Source organism: Gorilla gorilla, chromosome 5 (assembly GCF_029281585.2).
Source record: "Gorilla gorilla gorilla isolate KB3781 chromosome 5, NHGRI_mGorGor1-v2.1_pri, whole genome shotgun sequence".
Taxonomy (NCBI): Eukaryota; Metazoa; Chordata; class Mammalia; order Primates; family Hominidae; genus Gorilla; species Gorilla gorilla.
The window spans coordinates 74,714,749-74,733,608 of NC_073229.2; the positions used below are offsets into that span (position 1 = coordinate 74,714,749).

The following is an 18,860-nucleotide window of genomic DNA, read 5'->3' on the forward strand; positions in this document are numbered from 1 at the left end:
CAGAAAAGCATCCACAATGTGAACATAAATCAAATATAAATTAAGTTCACTCTGAATGAAACACTATGTTTACTTTTCATATAGTACAGGTGGATTTAAAAAAAAAAACCTTTTTAGCATCTGGAACATGTCTGGAGCATGGTACTAAAAGTTCCTACAGAGTCCATTTATCCATTTGCCACTCATCTTTCTTTCTCTCCACTTTTTCTTGGGTCTCATTTATTCAGTAATTCAACGAATATATTTTGAAACCTACTATATATACAGCAGTGAGCTAAGCATTGGAAACAAAAGAGAATAAACATGGAATGCACCCTCAGCAGCAACCAGCCTGGTGAAGGAGACAGACTTGTAAGTAAACAATGCAATGATGGTAACATGATAGAAGTAAGCTCAGGAGACCGTAAGGGGAAATTGAGGAGGGGGTCAGTTCGTGAGGGGAAGGAGGAACCACTGTGTGAGGGAAGCCAAGGCCATCGCTTCAAAAACCAGTGAGGATTCAACCGGGACAAAGTCAAGGAAAGACCTGCTGGTCAGAGAGAGGAGGATGCATGAAGGCACTGAAAAGAAATGACGAGCCAGGCAGCTAGCGATGAGTTCACAATAACAGATGTTATTCCACCTTTTCCTTTACTCACACTAAAGGTAGTTAAGTGGCGACCCTCTTTTTATTAAGAGGAAGACTGAAGGCTCTCTAAGGTTCCTGAGTGTAGAGCTTATTAAATCTGTGTAACTAAGTCAATGGGAGGATATGCTCTCCTCAAGCTGCTATGCTTATGCTTCACCTCAGGAATACATGTACTTGAAGAACTTAGAAGGAAGAAGGGACACAAAACATACAGCACCAGGACCCAAGATTCTGCCAAGAGCATATTCATAATTCTATGAAAATGCAAATATTTATATGCAGAGTCATACCTCCAAAAACAGTATCAGTAGGTAACTTCAGCAGAGACTGGCAACAGCATAGGAGGGAAAAGAGCAGGTAAGAGGGAGAATTAATTAGATGCATATGTACAATAATTAAAGGATAAAAAGGGCACCAGAGACATGCTGCCTGTTTCACAGTTTGATCTAAACTAATGCTGGTAGCCAAAAAAGCTTTTTTTTAACTAGCTCAGCTAATGCAGAACATACAAACATCATTTTATCTATTAGTCATTTCTGGATTCATTTAATGAAATAAGTTTCCCATTATATGATACCAAACTAGTACCCAACCCAGAGTCTCATAAGGCAATGCTACCAAATCTTAAAAAATAAAAACAAGACAAAACAACAACAAAAGCCTGGAAATGTTAATGTTAAATGCTATCTGAATTTTTCCAGAGATTAGCAAAAATGCGGGAGATCCAAAGGTTTTATAAAGCAAATATAACATTGAAATTAAAACCTGACATGGATTTCCCTAAAAGAGAAAAATTAAGACCAATCTCAGATATAAATATTAATACAAAAATCCTAATTACAATATCAGCAAGTAGAATCAGTAGTGCATTGAAAGAATACAATATGATCTGTTACAGAAATTCTAGAAGTGTCTAGAAGTGTCTAGGGTTAGAAAAGTTCCTATTATATTTCACAGGTCTAAAAAGAAAAACCATACAATCACCCCCTTTGATGAAGAGAAAAAAATTAGAAAAAAATGAGCAACTGACCTTGACAAAAATGTTCAATAAAATAGGAATGCATGAGTCATTCAGGATTGGGTCCTTTCAGGAAAACAGAAAGCACATTAGATATTTCAACAGAAGGGATTTAATAAAGAGAATTGTTTAAACAGGTACTAGAGGACTAGAACAGCAAAACTAGGACACTGAGCAACCTGCAGACCATAAATGCAAGGAAGCAGCTACCACCTCCAGTTTGAGGGGTTCCAAAGGATGAGATTAAGTTACAAGATCATGGGAGCTCAAAAGAAGGGCCCCACAAAGCTGGGGCTCAGACCTGTGAGAAGGCGGCACTGCTCAGCTGCTCAGCTGCTGTTAGTACTATCTTTAGGAGCTCAGAGGAGGGAAGTGCGTCTGAGTTGGGGCTTATACCTCTGAGGTGGGAGCACTGCCTAGCTGCTGCTGGTACCTACAAGGTGAAGTGATGAGGCTGGCTCTGGCAATCTAGAAAAATAAATACATAAAGCTGAGGTGAGATACCCCTACTGGGGCACCTCTGACAGGAAGAGCAAGAGAGACAGGAAGTGCTTCTCCCCTCTTCCCCTTTCCAAGCTCCCTTTAGTACCTCGTATTGGCAGAGCCCACCAGAAAGTGCTATCACTTTCCAAACTCCCTCCAGTGCCCCCTATTGACGGAGCCCACTGTGCTATCAAAGGAGTCCCAGCCCCAACACCAGAGAGTATAGAATAGAAGGGTGAGGTGAAGCTGGAAGACCAAGAGTAAATGACCAGCAAAGACTTATCTCAACCCAAAAGCCCACTTATGCTAATTAAGGAAACATCAGAGACTTTCCCAATAAAGTCAGGAACAAGAAAAAGGTATTCACTCTTACTTCTATTATTTAACATTTTGCTGGATGTCCTAGCCGATACAATTATACAAGAGAAATAAATAAAATGCAAAAGTTGGAAAAGAGGATATACAATAATCACTATTTGCAGATGATATGTTATTATACTTGGAAAACCCAAGAGATTCTACTATAATAAAATCCACTACAAACAGTAAGATAAGTTAGCAGATTATAAGATTAAGATAATGAAACCAATAGCTTCACTTATAGAAACTACAAACGGAAGACATAATGTAAAAAAGACCTGTTTTTAATCACAACCAAAATAAAATACTAGATATACTTTTACAAGAAATATGGAAGAAATACATGAAAAAAACTCTGCCAAAAAAGAAGAGTTGAACTAACAGAAAAGTATACCTACTGATAGGAAAACTCAAAATCATAAATATTCCATTTATCCTTTAATAAAATTCACATTTAACATGTTCAACAAAAATACTGATTTTTTTTCCTTTGGAATTAGACAACCCAATTCTAACATTCACATAGGAATAAAAAGAATACAACTAAAACAGTATACCAATAAGGGAGGACTAGAACATATTATGAAGCTTTGATAATTAAAATAAACCATTGTAAACGGCCATGTGATCATATTTACCAAAATCAAAATATGTAAATATTTGATTCCATAATTCTCCTTCTGGGAATTTATCCCACAGATAACATTTGCACACATGTAAAAGGCTAAGGTTTTACATTTCAGCATTGATTGTAATAATGAAAGATTAGAAAAATCCCAAATACATTAATAGGCGGATGATTAGCTAAATTATATTCATGCGTCCAATAGAATACTATGCACCTACAAAAAGAAGTATTTCTCTATGGAAAGCTCTTCAAGATACATTGAGTGAATAAAACAAGATGCAAAACAGTGTATACAATATACTACTATACATATAAAAAGGGTAAAATAAAATATATTTTTATTTCCTTGTGTATGGAAAAATAATGAAAGGATTTAAGAGAAACTAAGAATAGTCACTACTTAGATTTCCTCTTCCAGAAATAAAAAACAAGAATGAGATAAAGAATTCTCACTGATATACTTTTATATGCTTTCATTTTTGAATCATGTAAATGTTTTACCTTCTCAAAAATCAAACAAATAAAGACAATAACAGCAAAGGCTGCCACACTAAATTTTTAATCCCCCAATTTACCCTTTAATTCTATACAAAACATATATAAAATGTTAATAAACCCAATTTACCTTTAATTCTATATAAAACATATAGAAAACTTTCAGATAAATGCAGGCATGGCCAAAGAAGAGAAGAAAAGAAGCATCAAGAGAAGAAAAGAAGCATCAACACTAAATTCAATGAATGATTCATTTCTTATCTGATCACCCATCACTGTAAGATAAAGGAAATGAAAAGAGAACTCCTCAAAGGTAGAGACAAGTCGTATTCAACTTGATTGTATTCCATTTAAGTTTCTGACAGAAGCTCCTCTCAGTTGGGTTAATAAGACCAAGCCCTTCAGAACTAATGGCACAAAGTGAGCTAGCCTCCAGGATCTGGTAATTGTGTATGGGTAAGGACACCAAAAGGTAAGGAAGGTGATGATGGTTTGCAGACCTCTGGCCTCATCTTGTAGCACTCAGTGCCTAGCCAACAGGCCTATGCCATATCTTGGTTTTTCAGGGCCCTAACTTTGGGATCTACTAAAGTAGTTGCAGCAAAGCTATTACCTAGATTCCAGTTGTTGAAAAGATCTAAGGCAAGAATTAATGACTTCGAAGAAGGGACAGCTTGAAGGAAACCCAGGCATTTTTCCTAACCTTTTACCAGCAGCCTGTCTTGTGCGTAAAATGTTTTCTTGAAAACACACAAAAAAATGAAATGTGTAGGAATCTCATGAGAAACTGGATTTCAGGGCCCAAAAACTAAAATATAGGATTAAAAATCTTTAGTTATATCTTCCTTTTTGTATACAATATTCAATGATAGAGTTCCAGAATTCCATACAGTTCCTTGCTTTTGCGTCTTTTTCTACCAATAAAACAGATTCTAGACGGGCTTTAATTCAGAGAGTATCCACTTGAAGCTAAGAATTTCTTCTTTCTGGCTCACCTGATTTTTTATATGTTTATCTGAAGTGAATTGCTATATGAGACCTAATTTCCCATCACCAGCATTATCAGTAATTTTTCTAGTGTTCATTCATTTATGTAAGAAAGATATGAAAAAGCAATAAAATATTCAAATAATTGCACAAATGCTGCTGAACAAAGACAGCAATGTTGCTGAAACTGGTTACAGGCAGGCAGCTCTCAGAATATTCCTTTGTCACGATTGCATGACATAATCCAAAACCCTTGCATGAAAACATGTTTAGGATGCATTAATATACAATGTGAAAGAGAAGGTTATACACACAGTCAGAAATTTGAACACGAAATCAATCACTTATATTGTGGAATTCAAAATCCAAACACTTCCTGCTGCCTCACTGTCAGTCATTTATAGCCTGGCATAAATTAGGTTGATGTGATAATCTCCTAATTATATCTAGCTGCATTCCTCAGTATAGAAATGGCATTTTGATTGGAGTTGAGGGTAGAAGTTTGGGAAAGAAAGGCAAAGGGTATTTTGGAAGCTCAGGGGCTGATATGGTTTGGCTCTGTGTCCCCCAAAGAGTGCTGTGGCTTCAGAGGGTTCAAGTCCCAAGACTTGTCAGCTTCCATGTGGTATTGAGCCTGCGAGTGCACAGAAGTCAAGAATTGGGGTTTGGGAATCTCCGCCTAGATTTCAGAAGATGTATGGAAATGCCTGGATGCCCAGACAGAAGTTTGCTGCAGGGGCAGGGCACTCATGGAGAACCTCTGCTAGGGCAGTGCAGAAGAGAAATGTGAGGTCAGAGCCCCCACATAGAGTCCCTACTGGGGCACTGCCTAGTGGAGCTGTGAGAAGAGGGCCACCGACCTCCAGACCCCAGAATGGTAGATCCACCAACCGCTTACACTGTTGGCCTGGAAAAGCTGCAGACACTCAACACTAGCCTGTGAAAGCAGCCAGGAGGGAGGCTGTACCCTTCAAAGCCACAGGGGTGGAGCTGCCCAAGAACATGGGAACCCACCTCTTGCATCAGTGTGACCTGGATGTGAGACCTGGAGTCACAGAAGATCATTTCGGAGCTTTAAAATTTGACTGCCCTGCTGGATTTTGGACTTGCATGGGCCTTTGTAACCACTCTGTTTTGGCCAATTCCTCCCATTTGGAACTGCTGTATTTACCCAATACTTGTACCCCCATTGTATCTAAGAAGTAACTAGCTTGCTTTTGATTTTACAGGCTCATAGGCAGAAGAGATTTGCCTTGTCTCAGATGAGACTTTGGACTTTCGGGTTAATGCTGAAATGAGTTAAGACTTTGGGGGACTGCTGGGAAGGCATGATTGATTTTGAAATGTGAGGACATGATTGGTTTTGAAACGTGAGGACATGAGATTAGGAGGGGCCAGGGGCTGAACGATATGGTTTGGCTCTGTGTCCCCACCCGAATCTCATCTTGAATTGTACTCCCATAATTCCCATGTGTTGTGGGAAGGATCCAGTGGGAGATAATTTGAATCATGGGGGTGGTTTCCCCCAGACTGTTCTCGTGGTAGTAAATAAGCTTCAGGAGATCTGATGGTTTTATGAGGGGTTTCTGCTTTTGCTTCTCTCTCATTTTCTCTTGCCACCAACATGTAAGAAGTGCCTTTTGCTTCCCGCCATGATTCTGAGGCCTCCCCAGCCATGTGAACTTTAAATCCAATTAAACCTCTTTTTCTTCCAGAAAAAGTCTTCCAAACCTAGTCTTGAGTTTGTCTTTATCAGCAGAATGGAAGTGGACTAATAGAGGGGCATTTAAGGGAAGAGCAATTCCTTGACCACGGTATTCTGGAAAGCCACAGAACAGGCATAGGAGGAACAGGCAGCCGGGAGGCAAGAGAAGGGTGGGAGAGAAGGAGGAGAGAAAACAGCTGAACTGAAGTTCAACTACTCTGTATTTTCTCAAATATGCCTGGTAACTCTAGTTTACTCACTTAATTCCATTCCTATATACATCAAATATTTAGCCCACATCAAATATTCAACAAATAGTAAGTGCCTATTCCATGCCAGATGCCACACAAGGCTATGGAAACAAGATAAAAATTACATACCACCTGCCTTGGTGTGTAAATCCCCATATCTGGTGCCCTCATCCAGTCCCAGAGTGAGATGGAGCAGGGACACTTCTTAGGGGTCTGTGGGTCCCAAGCATAGAAATAATAGAAAATCCTGAGTTCCTTCAAGGGAATTTCCAGGTACCTAGCTCTTCCTGAGAAATAAATGAGCAACTAGATAAGCAAGAAGGTAATAGTAGCTTAAAACAATCTCCAAGGAAGTTAAAATAATACAATGTTTGGTTCTCTATAGAAAGTAAAGATAAAATCTTAACATATGTTCCTGAGTTGTTTTTCAGAAACCCAGACCCCCACCGAACAGCATGTAGACCTCAGATAGGAGGAACTGAGGACTGATCTCTGACCACTTCTCTTTGCTGTAAATTTCTTCCTGATGGTCCTGAAAGAAGTCACACCACAAACCAGAGCTAACAATCTTTTCTGCTGACCCAGATCTTAAACAAAGCTTCCCTTCCTTAACCAATTGCAAACCAGAAAATCTTTTAATCTACCTGTGACCTGCCCCCACTTCAAGATATCCCACCCTTTGTAGGCCAAACCAATGTGTAACCTCTGCATATTGATTTATGATTTTGTCTGTAACTTCTGCTTTCCTAAAACTTAACCATGCCTTTAAGAACTCGACTTGCAAGCCATTGAGGAGATCAGGTCTTTCAGCATAAGCTGCACTATTCTCCTTGCTTGGCACCCTGCAAATAAATGCCCACCTTTCTTCCACTGCAAACCTCAGTGTGGATGTTTGGCCTTACCGCGCCAGGTGAGCAGGCCCCAGTTAGTTCAGTTCAATAACAAGAGGGGAGAATGTCCAGGAAGACTAAGGGAAGAATGTGAGATAAAGAAAGGAAGAAAATGATGTTTAATCCTCATTTTTAAGTAGAAATGGGAGTTTGCAACAACAACAAAAAAGTAGAATAGAGGGATTCCAGCATGAGCAATGGCATGAAAACAGACTGGGGTAGGGAACCAAGCAGCTGGGTCTTGTCTGAGTTTAAGATGTGCATTAGAGGTGTGTGGGAGCTGATACCAAGAAAGGGTGTACTTATCCTGTAAGCAACGGGAAGCCATTAAGCAAAGAAAAGCCATTAAGCAAAAGGAGTGGAAGATCAGATCTTATTTCAGATAGCTTACTCTGCCAACAGTATCATAAAAAGTGAACTGAAACCCAAAGCCAAGGAAACCAGATAACAGGCTTTTGTAAGAGCCAATTCCTACATTGTCTCTGGCTTAGGGGCTTTTACATTTGTCACTATTACATTTTGTTTTATTTTATATACATATATATTTTTTATTTTTTAGAGATGGGGATCTCACCATGTTGCTCAGGCTGGTCACAAACTCCTGGCTTCTAAAAATCTTCCCAGCTCAGCCTCCTGAGTAGAACATTTTATTTAATTAGATGCTACTCATCTTTGTAGCGATTGCTTTCACCAGGTGACTGCAATTTATCCTCAAACAGGGACACTTTTTAAGATGGGATGCTAAAACAACAGACATAAACTCAAATTCTCCCCCTCCTCAGCCCCTACCAAAGGGCTAACAGAATCTGCCCATCACTGGGGTTGTTAGCATAACACATACTTGACCCTCAAAAAATGACAACTCTTGCTTTTCTACTTAGTTTTTATTTTTTTAATTCGGAAAGCTAACAATAATAAATCACTTTTGTTATGGTCTGGGCTTATCAATTCCAGCACACTGCCTGGAAATGCGTTAGCTCAAAAGGGGGACAGTTTACTAATTTGTCAATCATCAGCCCACTAGTGCACTTTTATATACATATAAAATATATATATTATATATTATATATTATATATATATATATTATATATTATATATATATATTATATATTATATATTTTATATATATATATATAGTGAGAGAGAGAGAAGGGGGGAGAGAGAGAGAGAGAGAGAATATGACATGGAGAGAGAGAATTAAGGCACACTAATGTTTCCACCACCAAAATGGAGAGATCATTGGTTTTGTGAACTATCTCAGATTGGCTGCCCTCTGACATTAAGGACGCCTCTAGGCTCACCCTTCCAATAACTTCCAACTCTCAGTTTAACATATACTCAGAAAACACAAAATAATTTTAATGTTATTCTTAAAAAAATTAGGAAGCCATATATTCTTTAAAAAATATTGTAACATATTCCAAAGCCAAATATTGATGTCCACTAAAAGAGTTTATTAGTGTTTCTTTGAACAACTTAGGTAAAAAAGAGTTAACTAAATATACCTAAAAAGAAATTTCTTGTTAGCTTCATGGATGATTCCCATACTGTCACCCTATCAATTGGCAGTATCTCCGTTTTCCTAAGCTACATACACTACTTCAGCTTTAATTAAAAGGCCCGTTGCCATAGTTTCTCAGCAAACAGCTCAAGCCATGCTTGAGTCCATTATTAACTGAAGTTTCTAGAGAAATTGTAATATAGCAGTAGCCAGCCAAAATTTCCCAATTTTATCTCCCACCCAGAACAGCTGATGATTCAGACATACAGCTAGGTAATCCAAATATTTCAAGAGAGTCTAAACAATTAAGAATGTATTTGGGATTCACTTTGGGATGCCCCACAACCGTTTTTAAAACAAGAGGCAGTCACACTCTAGATCAGTCTGAAATGCTCGCAACTGCCTGCTGCCTGCTGCGTGCAGCTCACTGCAGAGTGGGCAGTAGCAGGAATATACTATTTAATGTTCTTTTAATGATTCTTCAAAGTTGGTCAGTTAGTTATTTAAAACTTGTTAACGGTCTACTGCTTAATTACTTCTTAATGTGAAATTTCTACTCTTTGTAAACTCATCAGTAAATATGAAGAGATACATATTGTTTTCTTTAAAATTTGCAAGTAGTTCTTTAACCTCAATCTATTTTATGTACAGAAGTTGGAGACAAATGCAGAAAATATAAAGAATAATGAGATTGCCGGGCACGGTAGCTCACACCTGTAATCCCAGCACTTTGGGAGGCCAAAGTGGGCGGATCACGAGGTCAAGAGATCGAGACCATCCTGTCCAACATGGTGAAAACCCGTCTCTACCAAAATACAAAAATTAGCTGGGCATGGTGGTGCATGCCTGTAGTCCCAGCTACTCAGGAGGCTGAGGCAGGAGAATTGCTTGAACCCGGGAGGCAGAGGTTGCAGTGAGCCGAGATCACACCACTGCACTCCAGCCTGGTGACAGAACGAGACTCTGTCTCAAAAAAAGAAAAAAGAAAAACAAAAAGAATAATGAGATTGGACCAAAAAAATAAGAAAAGAAACTTTTCCAAAATGAATAATCGATTGATGTTTGATTCCTAAAAAATTTGTATAATGGTAAAATAAATGGAATCTTCAGTATTTCATGAGTTATATGTAGCAATACACATCTCTACCCGCATCATCTTACCAACTGTCAAAATCCTACAAGATTTTCTAAAGGGTAAATAAATAAAAAGAGAAAAGTAACAAGCTTGAAGTGGATGGAGGACAGACTAGTTAAAGTCAGTTCGTGTTCCCATTTACAATAAAGTAGAATAAGCACGTCTCTCATTGAACGCAGCTGTAAAACTGAATAGAATGCATTGAGCAGCTACTTGAGGATTCTGAAACGTAAACAGCAGCAGGCCAATTGAAGTAAAAAGGCCAAAACTCAAAGTATATGAAAACCAGTGGTGAGTTTGCCATTTTTGACCTCCATTATTCCCCAGACTGAATGCAATGCAGCAGTGCAGCCTGAAACCCAGAAATGGGTACTGAGGTTCAGATACAGAGCTCCAGAAAAAGTGCCCTAATTCTGGGTAGCGAGGTGAGAAGGAGAATTCTTAAGACTCAGAGAAAGTACAGAAATCACTCATTTTTTTTTTCTTTTCTCACAGCCCCTAAACAATACCACAGGCAGGGCAAACTCCTATTCCTTTGTGTTTGGTTTTTATCTTCCTTCCTGGATGCAAGTGCGGTCACAGAAGTGTGCAACAGGACAGGATAACAAAAGCCCCAACTTTTTGGCTAGACAAACAAAAAGGGAATCCGAAAGTACTATCAACCATACAGAATTAAAAAGAGCAAAAGAGAATACCATAAACAACTTTAGTTCAACAAACTAGATAACTTAGATGAAATGAACCATTTAGAAAGGCAAAAATTACCAAAGTGACTCAAGAAGAAAAGTAATCTGAATAGGCACATAAAAGTAAAGAAGTGGAATTAACAACTTAAAATTATCTTCCCACAGAGAAAACACCAGCTCCAAATGGGTTCACTGGTGAAATCTTTCAAATATTTTAAAAAAACTAATACCAGCAATTTACAAACTCAAAAAACAGAGAAAAACTCAAACTATATGTAAGAACCAAAACTAAATTGCCTTGAAAAACAAGCAGCAGGAAACTTATTTTATTATCTTGGATGAGGCAAACAATTCCTAGAAATGACACCAAAGTATAATCCATAAAGAAAAATAATTGATAAATTGGACTTATTAAAATTTTTTAACTTTGCACTTAAAAAGACACCATTAAGTAAATGAAAAGAGAAACCACAGACCATAAAAATAGGCAAACTATATATCTATTAAAGAATTTGTATCCAGAATGTATAAAGAACCCTTAAAATTCAATAAGAAAAAAATCAGTTTTACAATGGACAAAAGATTTGAACACTTCACCAGAGAAGATATATGAATAGCTAAAAAGCAGGTGAAAAGATGCTCAACATCATTAGTCTTTAGGGAAATGCAAATCAAAACTCGGAGCTATCACTACATATCCAATAGAATAGCTATAGTAAAAAAGACAGACAGTAACAAGTATTGCCAAGGATGTCAAGATACTGGACCCCACATACACTGCTGATGAGAATATTAAATTGTACAGCCATTTAAAAAAACAACTGGAGAATTTCTTTAAAAATTAAACTTACCATAAAACCTAGCAATTTTACTCCTAGGTATCTGCCCAAGAGAAATGAAAATATATGTCCACACAATGGTTTTAAGCACATATTCACAGCGGCGCTATTTGTAATAGCTAATCATTAGGGAGAAACGCCAATGTCCATCAATAGTAAATGGATAAATCAAGTATGGTATATTCATAGAATGAAATACTATTCAGCAATAAAAATGAACAAACTACTGATACATACTACAACATGGACAAATCTCAAAAACATTAAGCTACATGAAAGAACCCAGATGTGAAAGACTACATATTATATGATTCTACTTATATGCAATGTCCAGGAGAGGCACTATCTATAGATACTGAAAGCAGCATGGGGTTAGGGACTGGAACAGAGATAGACTGCAAACAGGCATGAGACATCTTTTGGGGATGACGAAAAATATTCTAAAACTAGAAATTATACCTCTCTCTCTCTTTTTCTCTCTCTATATATATATGTTTTAAAAAAATTTTTTTTGAGATAGATTCTTGCTCTGTTGCCTATGCTGGAATGCAGTGGCATGATCATAGCTCACTGCAGCCTCAAACACCTGGGCTCAAGTGATCCTCCTTATCTCAGCTTCCTGAGTAACTGGGACAACAGGTGCATACCATCATGCCCAGCTAATTTTTTTATTTTTTGTTTCACTATGTTGCCCAGACTGGTCTTGAACTCCTGTCCTCAAGCAACCCTCCCATCTCAGCCTCCCAAAGCACTGGGATTACAAGTATGAGCCACAGCACCCAGTCTGAAACTTTTGAAAAACTAAGTTGGGCCTAAAAACGTCTGGTAGAAGTAATTTCCATACATATGAAAGCCAAGAAATTGGAAAAGACTGTCCAGGGAAAAAAACAGAAAAAGCTTACCATGAGTACTTTAGGGATAGCAGACAGTAGCAAACCAAAAATAAATCAAAAGATTACCTACGGTAGATTGCAAAAATGGCCACAATACTATGTAACTCCTCCTATCAGGACTCTTCTCTACCCACTATGACTTGCTTTGGCCAAAACAATGTGTCAGCAGAGGCACTGTACAAGCCCAGATTCCAGACTTCAAGAGGCCTCATGCACTTCCACTCTTGCTGCTTTTGGAACCCAAATCTAACCACGTGTGAACCAGCCTGAGTTGGCTTACTGGAAGAGGAGAGACCATGCAGAGGAAAACCGTGAGTCAGCCAGAGCTCATCAAAGATACCTGGGTGACTTCCAGCTGTGATGAGCCAAGCCTGACTCAGACCAGACCAAGTGCCCAACTGGGCACAGCCCAGATCACCAACCCACGGAACTGTGAGATAAATGATTAATGTCTAAGTTACTAAGTTTTAAATGGTTACAAAGAAGCAGCTAATTGATACACTACAAAGGGGCAGTGATGACTGCTAGACAGCATAATGAATCAAATGGTTGAGTTTTGTGAAGTTGTCCAATAAGGATATGCCTCCCAGGCACAAGAATAGAAAAGCAGTCACCAAGTCTGAGAGTTGGAAAAGTCACTGTGGCAGAAGGACTAATTAATTGCATGAGTGAAGTGAAAATAACAAAGTTTCTCAAAACTGTTGGTCCAAGGGTCTATAGTGAGCAGACTGCCAAGTGACATTAAATAAGAAGGTAATGACAGACTGACCCCCAAAGAAGATTTCGGTCCTGACGAAGGTAAGAAGGAAACTCATTAAGAGCTCACAATAAGGTCCAGAGACAGAAGCAGGTATGATCAGAGAAGGACATGGCAGAATTCAAGATCTTGGTATGAGAGTAGTTCTAAGGCATGATACAATATGCACAAGGAGGAAGGATGGTTGGATGAATGGATGGATACGTGAATGAATAGATGGGGGGATAGATAAATAAAGAGCTACAGATAAACATAAATCGATAAGAAAAATTACTAACATAAAGATTAGAAAGTTCCCCTTATATCTAGGCTTTCCTTATAAATTTTCTGCTGTCCTTTTAAGTTGGTCAAACCATTTTCACTGTTTTTGCATTTTGTTTTTATTTCTTTTTTATATTTATTTTATTTTTATAGATGTCTATAGATTACTCTTCCAATAAAAATTATATAAATAAGCAGCCGGGCGTGGTGGCTCACGCCTGTAATCCCAGCAGTTTGGGAGGCCGAGGCGGCTGGATCACTTGAGGTCGGGAGTTCAAGACCAGCCTGGCCAACATGATGAAACCCTGTCTCTACTAAAACTACAAAAAATTAGCCAGGTGTGGTGGTGGGCACCTGTAATCCCAGCTACTCAGGAGGCTCAGGCAGGAGAATCGCTTGAACCAGGGAGGTGGAGGTTGCAGTGAGCCGAGATCATGCCACTGCACTCCAGCCTGGGCGACAGAGCAAGACTCCGTCTCAAAAAAAAAAATTTTATATAAATAAGTCTAGCAGAAATGGAATAAAAAAAAGTTTCAATCATACTATCAAAAATGTCATAGTCTTAAATATACTGTCAGGTAATGTTTTATACACTCAAAATGACAGAAACTTCTTAAAGTAAGATAAATTCCACATTACCCCCATATACACACACACACACACACACACACACACACACACACATATCTACATATATACACACACACATTTTTATGCAATACATTTTTATGCATATATATAAAAATATGTACATATATATTTCTTAACCAACTTCACTGAGATACAAGGTACATATAATAAATTGCACCCATCTAAAGCAGCAATTCTCAAAATGTGGTCCATAAACCTCTGGACCACAAGACTCTTTTAGGAATCCACAAAGTAATTTCATAATAATAAGCCATCTTAGTTTTACATTTTTGTAGCAATGTTAATATTATATTTTTCAAAAAAATCCATTTAATCTAATTTGTCACTTCTGTGGGCATCAAGTTGTACAGTATATTCTCTTATCCTTTTTTTTTTCTTTTTATTTACTTTATTTTGAGACAGGGTCTTGCTGTCACCCAGGGCAGAGTGCAGTGGCGCAATCACAGCTCACTACAACCTTGACCTCCTGGGCTCAGGAGATCCTCCCACCTTAGCCTCTGGAGTAACTGGGACTGCAGGCCCAAGCCACCATGCCCGGCTTTTTTTTTTCTTTTTTTTCTCTTTTTGGAGAGTTGGGATCTCATTGTGTTGCCAAGACTGGTCTTGAACTCCTGGGCTCAAGTGATCCTCCTACCTCAGGCTCCCAAAATGCTGAGATTAGAGGCGTGAGCCACTGCAACCAGTTTTCTTACCCTTCTAATGTCTGTGGGTTCCATAGTTATACCCTCTCTTTCATTTGTCATACAAGTGATTTGATCAGTCTAGCTAGAAGTTTATAAACTTTATTCATCTAAGAGTCTAATTTGGTTTTCTCTTCTCAATTATATCCATGTTTGCTCTTACCTTTATTATGTCCTTCTTTCTACTTATTTTGTGTTTAGTTTGCTTTTCCCCCCAACACCCTCTCCAACTTCTCAAGGTTGAAGCTTTGTTAATTGATTTTAGACTTTCCTTCTTTTCTAAGATAAGCAGTTAAAGCTATTCACTGCTTTGGCTGCACCCCACAATTTTAGGATACTGTGTTTTCATTATCATTTAGTTTAAAATATTTTTAAATTTCCTTTATGGTTTCCTTATTGATACATGAATTATTTAGAAGAATGTTATTTAATTTATAAATATTTGAGATTTTCTTGGAGATATTACTGATTCCTATATAGTCTGTATTATTTCAATCCTTTAAATTAATTGTGACTTGTATTCTGACCCAGAATATAGTCTGTCTTTGTGAATGAGTCATGTAAGTATGGTGTTTCTTTACAAATATTTATTTATTCATTTTAAGACAGGGTCTCGCTCTGTCACCCAGGCTGCAGGGCAATGGTGCTATCATGGTTCACCACAACTTCACCCACTTAGACTTAATCAATCATCCCACCTTAGCCTCCCAAGTAGTTGGGACTACAGTGCATGCCACTAAGCTTGGCTAATTTTTGTATTTTTGGAGAGACAGGGTTTTGTCATGTTGCCCAGGCTGGTCTCAAACTCCTGGGCTCAAATGATCCTACTACCTCGGCCTCCCAAAGTGTTAGGATTATAGGCATGAGCCACCGTGCCTGGCCAATGAGTGTGGTGTTTCTGGAAGTATCAGTTAGGTCAAGATAGTTGGTAGAGTTGTTTAGCTCTTTACCTACATTTTTACTGATTTTCTGTGTGGATGTTCTATCAATTGCTGAAAGAGGTATGCTTATAAACTCTGTTGATCACCAACTATGATTACAGCATTGTCTAATTCCGCCTTTACTTTTGAAATGTTTATGTCATACCTTTTGAGGTTAGGTTTATATTAGTTAGATACACATTTATGATAATGTCTTCCAGAATGATTGGTCCTTTCATCATTGTGGAACATCCCTCTTTGTCTCTGTTAATACCATTTGCCTTGATTATCTACTTTACCTAATATTAATATAGCCACTCTAATCTTCTTATGATTATTGTTTGCATCATTTATATTTTTTCCATCCATTCACTTTCAGTCTATGTCTTTATACTTAAAGTGAATTTCTTGTAAACAGCATATAGTTAGGCCCTGCTATTTATTGATTCTGTTCATCTATGTCTCATAATTGGAGTGTTTGGCCCATTAATATTTAATGTAATTATTGATATTATTAGATTTAGGTCTATTATTTTATTATTTATTTTCAATCTGTCTCTCCTGGTTTTTCGTTCCTGTGTTCCCTTTTTCTTGCCTTCTTCAGGTCATTTGGATATGTTTTAGAAGTTCTAGTTGGGTTTATCTCTTGGGTTTCCTTTTTTTAATTAGTTGCTCTGAGAGTTAAAATATGCATCCTTAACTTTTCATTCTACCTAAGTTAATATGCCACTTCACATAAAATGTAGAAACTTTGCAAATGTATAGGAATTCCATTACTCCCCTGCCATTCTTTACACTAAAGGTGTCAAACATCTATATATTTTATACACCCCACAGGACAATGTTATAATTTGTGCTCTATATTTACTCTAATATTTGCCATTTCTCTTTTTTTTTTTTTTTTTTAAGAGATAGGGCCTTGCTCTGCTGCCCAGGCTAGAGTGCAGTGGTATGATCATGGCTCACTGTAGCTTCGAACTCCTGGGCTTAAAAGCAGTCAGCCGCCTCAGCCTCCCAAGTAGTTAGGACTATAAGAGCACATCACCATGCCCGACAAAATTTTTAAATTATTTTTTGTATAGACAAGGTTTTGCTATATTGCCCAGGCCGGTCTCGAATTCCTGAGCTCAAGCAATTCTCCCGCCTCCGCCTCCCAAAGTGCTGGGATTACAGGCATGAGCTACCATATCCGGTCCAATATTTGCCATTTCTGACGCTCTTTATTCAAATATACCACCACATTTCTCAAAATCAGTTAAACAGATTACCAAAGCACAGCATTTGGCTCTCATTTGGCATTAATGCACAAATTATACATAAAAATTGCCTCAAATCTTTCCTTTTAAGCTTATGACAGTTAAAGCAATACCACTTGGCACTAATGTGACTAAGTAAAACACAAATTCAGGAACTGGAATTGGATGACAGTACTGGTTATAAGGTAAAATGGTTACAAAATAATTCAGAATTATTTTTAGATTACAAATTGAAATACAAACATTAAATATCAAACTTTGATTTAAAACTCTCAAAGGATGAAAGTCCTTTCAATTAAAAAAAAAAAAGTCAGGGATATTTTCAGCTCATTTTCTTTTTTTTTTCTTTTTCTTTTTTTTTTTTTTTGAGATGGATTTTCACTCTTGTTGCCCAGGCTGGAGTGCAATGGCACGATCTCAGCTCAGCTCACCGTAACCTCCACCTCCCAGGCTCAAGCGACTCTCCCACCTCAGCCTCCCAAGTAGCTGGGATTACAGGGGGCCCGCCAGCACACCTGGCTGATTTTGTATTTTTAGTAGAGACGGGGTTTCTCTATGTTGGTCAGGCTGATCTCAAACTCCCAACCTCAGGTGATTTGCCCTCCTCGGCCTCCCAAAGTGCTGGGATTACAGGCATGAGCCACCGCACCCAGCCAATTTCAACTCATTTTCTAAAGTGTCTGATCTGTGTATCCGTGAAGTAAACACAGGGTAAGACATAAGTAAGGTATAACTATATGTCTAAAATAAAATACGGGGCCAGGCAGAGTGGCTCACGCATGTAATCCCAGCACTTTGGGAGACCAAAGTGGGTGGACCACATGAAGTCAGGAGTTTGAGACCAACCTGGCCAACATGGTGAAATCTTGTCTCTACTAAAAATATAAAAATTAGCTGGGCGTGGTGGTGAGTGCCTGTAATCCCAGCTACTCGGGCAGCTGAGGCAGGAGAATCACTTGAACCCAGGAGGCAGAGGTTGCAGTGAGCTGAGATCACGCCACTGTACTCCAGCCTGGGCAACAGAGAGAGACCCTGTCTCAAATAAATAAATAAAAATAAGATACAATATGAAAAGCATCTGTCTCTTTCCCCTTAAGGAAAAGAGGGATACAGGATATTTGGGAAAGTTAGCAAATTCATGAGAATTGAGAATGAAACTGACTTGTAGAAAACTTCAAATATTCATTCATTCATCCAACATTTACTGAGCTTCACTATGTGTCAGATTCTAAACTAAGAACTGGGGTTTTAGACTGCCTTTAAGAGTCTCACAATAACAAAAAAAAAACCACTAAATCGTTACTACGAGGCGGGAGTCATGAAAGTTTCCCTAAGGAGATAACTTATGAACTGGACTTTCAAGAAACAGCAAGAGTTACCCTTTTTTTTTGTTTTGAGTATTTTTGTTTTTGTTGGAGGTGTATGAGAAAAGAGAGGAAAGAAATAGAAAGAGGCTTTCTTAGTTGGAAATAACATGGACAAAAACAATAATCCTAAAAGATCATGGTCTGTTTGAAGAATTATAAGAAGTGTGGACAAATGGTAGACTCGACCTATCACAAGACATCAGTACAAGGAACCCTTTGACATTATACTAAGAATGAACTTTATGATCTTGAAAGAAGTGGGAAGCTACTGAAGGATTTTAAGTAGGGGAGAAATATGCATTCCCCAACTCTTTCTCCCTTGCCTACCTCTACTACAGACACTAGAAAAGATAAAACCTCACATCCCAAGCCTCCTTTATAGTGACAGATGGCCTGTGACAGTTCTGGCCAGTGAAGGGTAAGCAGAAGTCTAACTGAAAAGTCTTCTGGCAAATATTCAGATTTTCT

General features: G+C 38.1%; 1 protein-coding gene across 9 annotated transcripts in view; it reads right to left on the minus strand.

Annotated features, from left to right (window-relative positions):
* The window catches only part of DST (dystonin), a 494,942-nt gene that overhangs the window by 466,091 nt on the left and 9,991 nt on the right, over positions 1-18,860 (minus strand). The gene's annotated exons all lie outside the window — the stretch shown is intronic.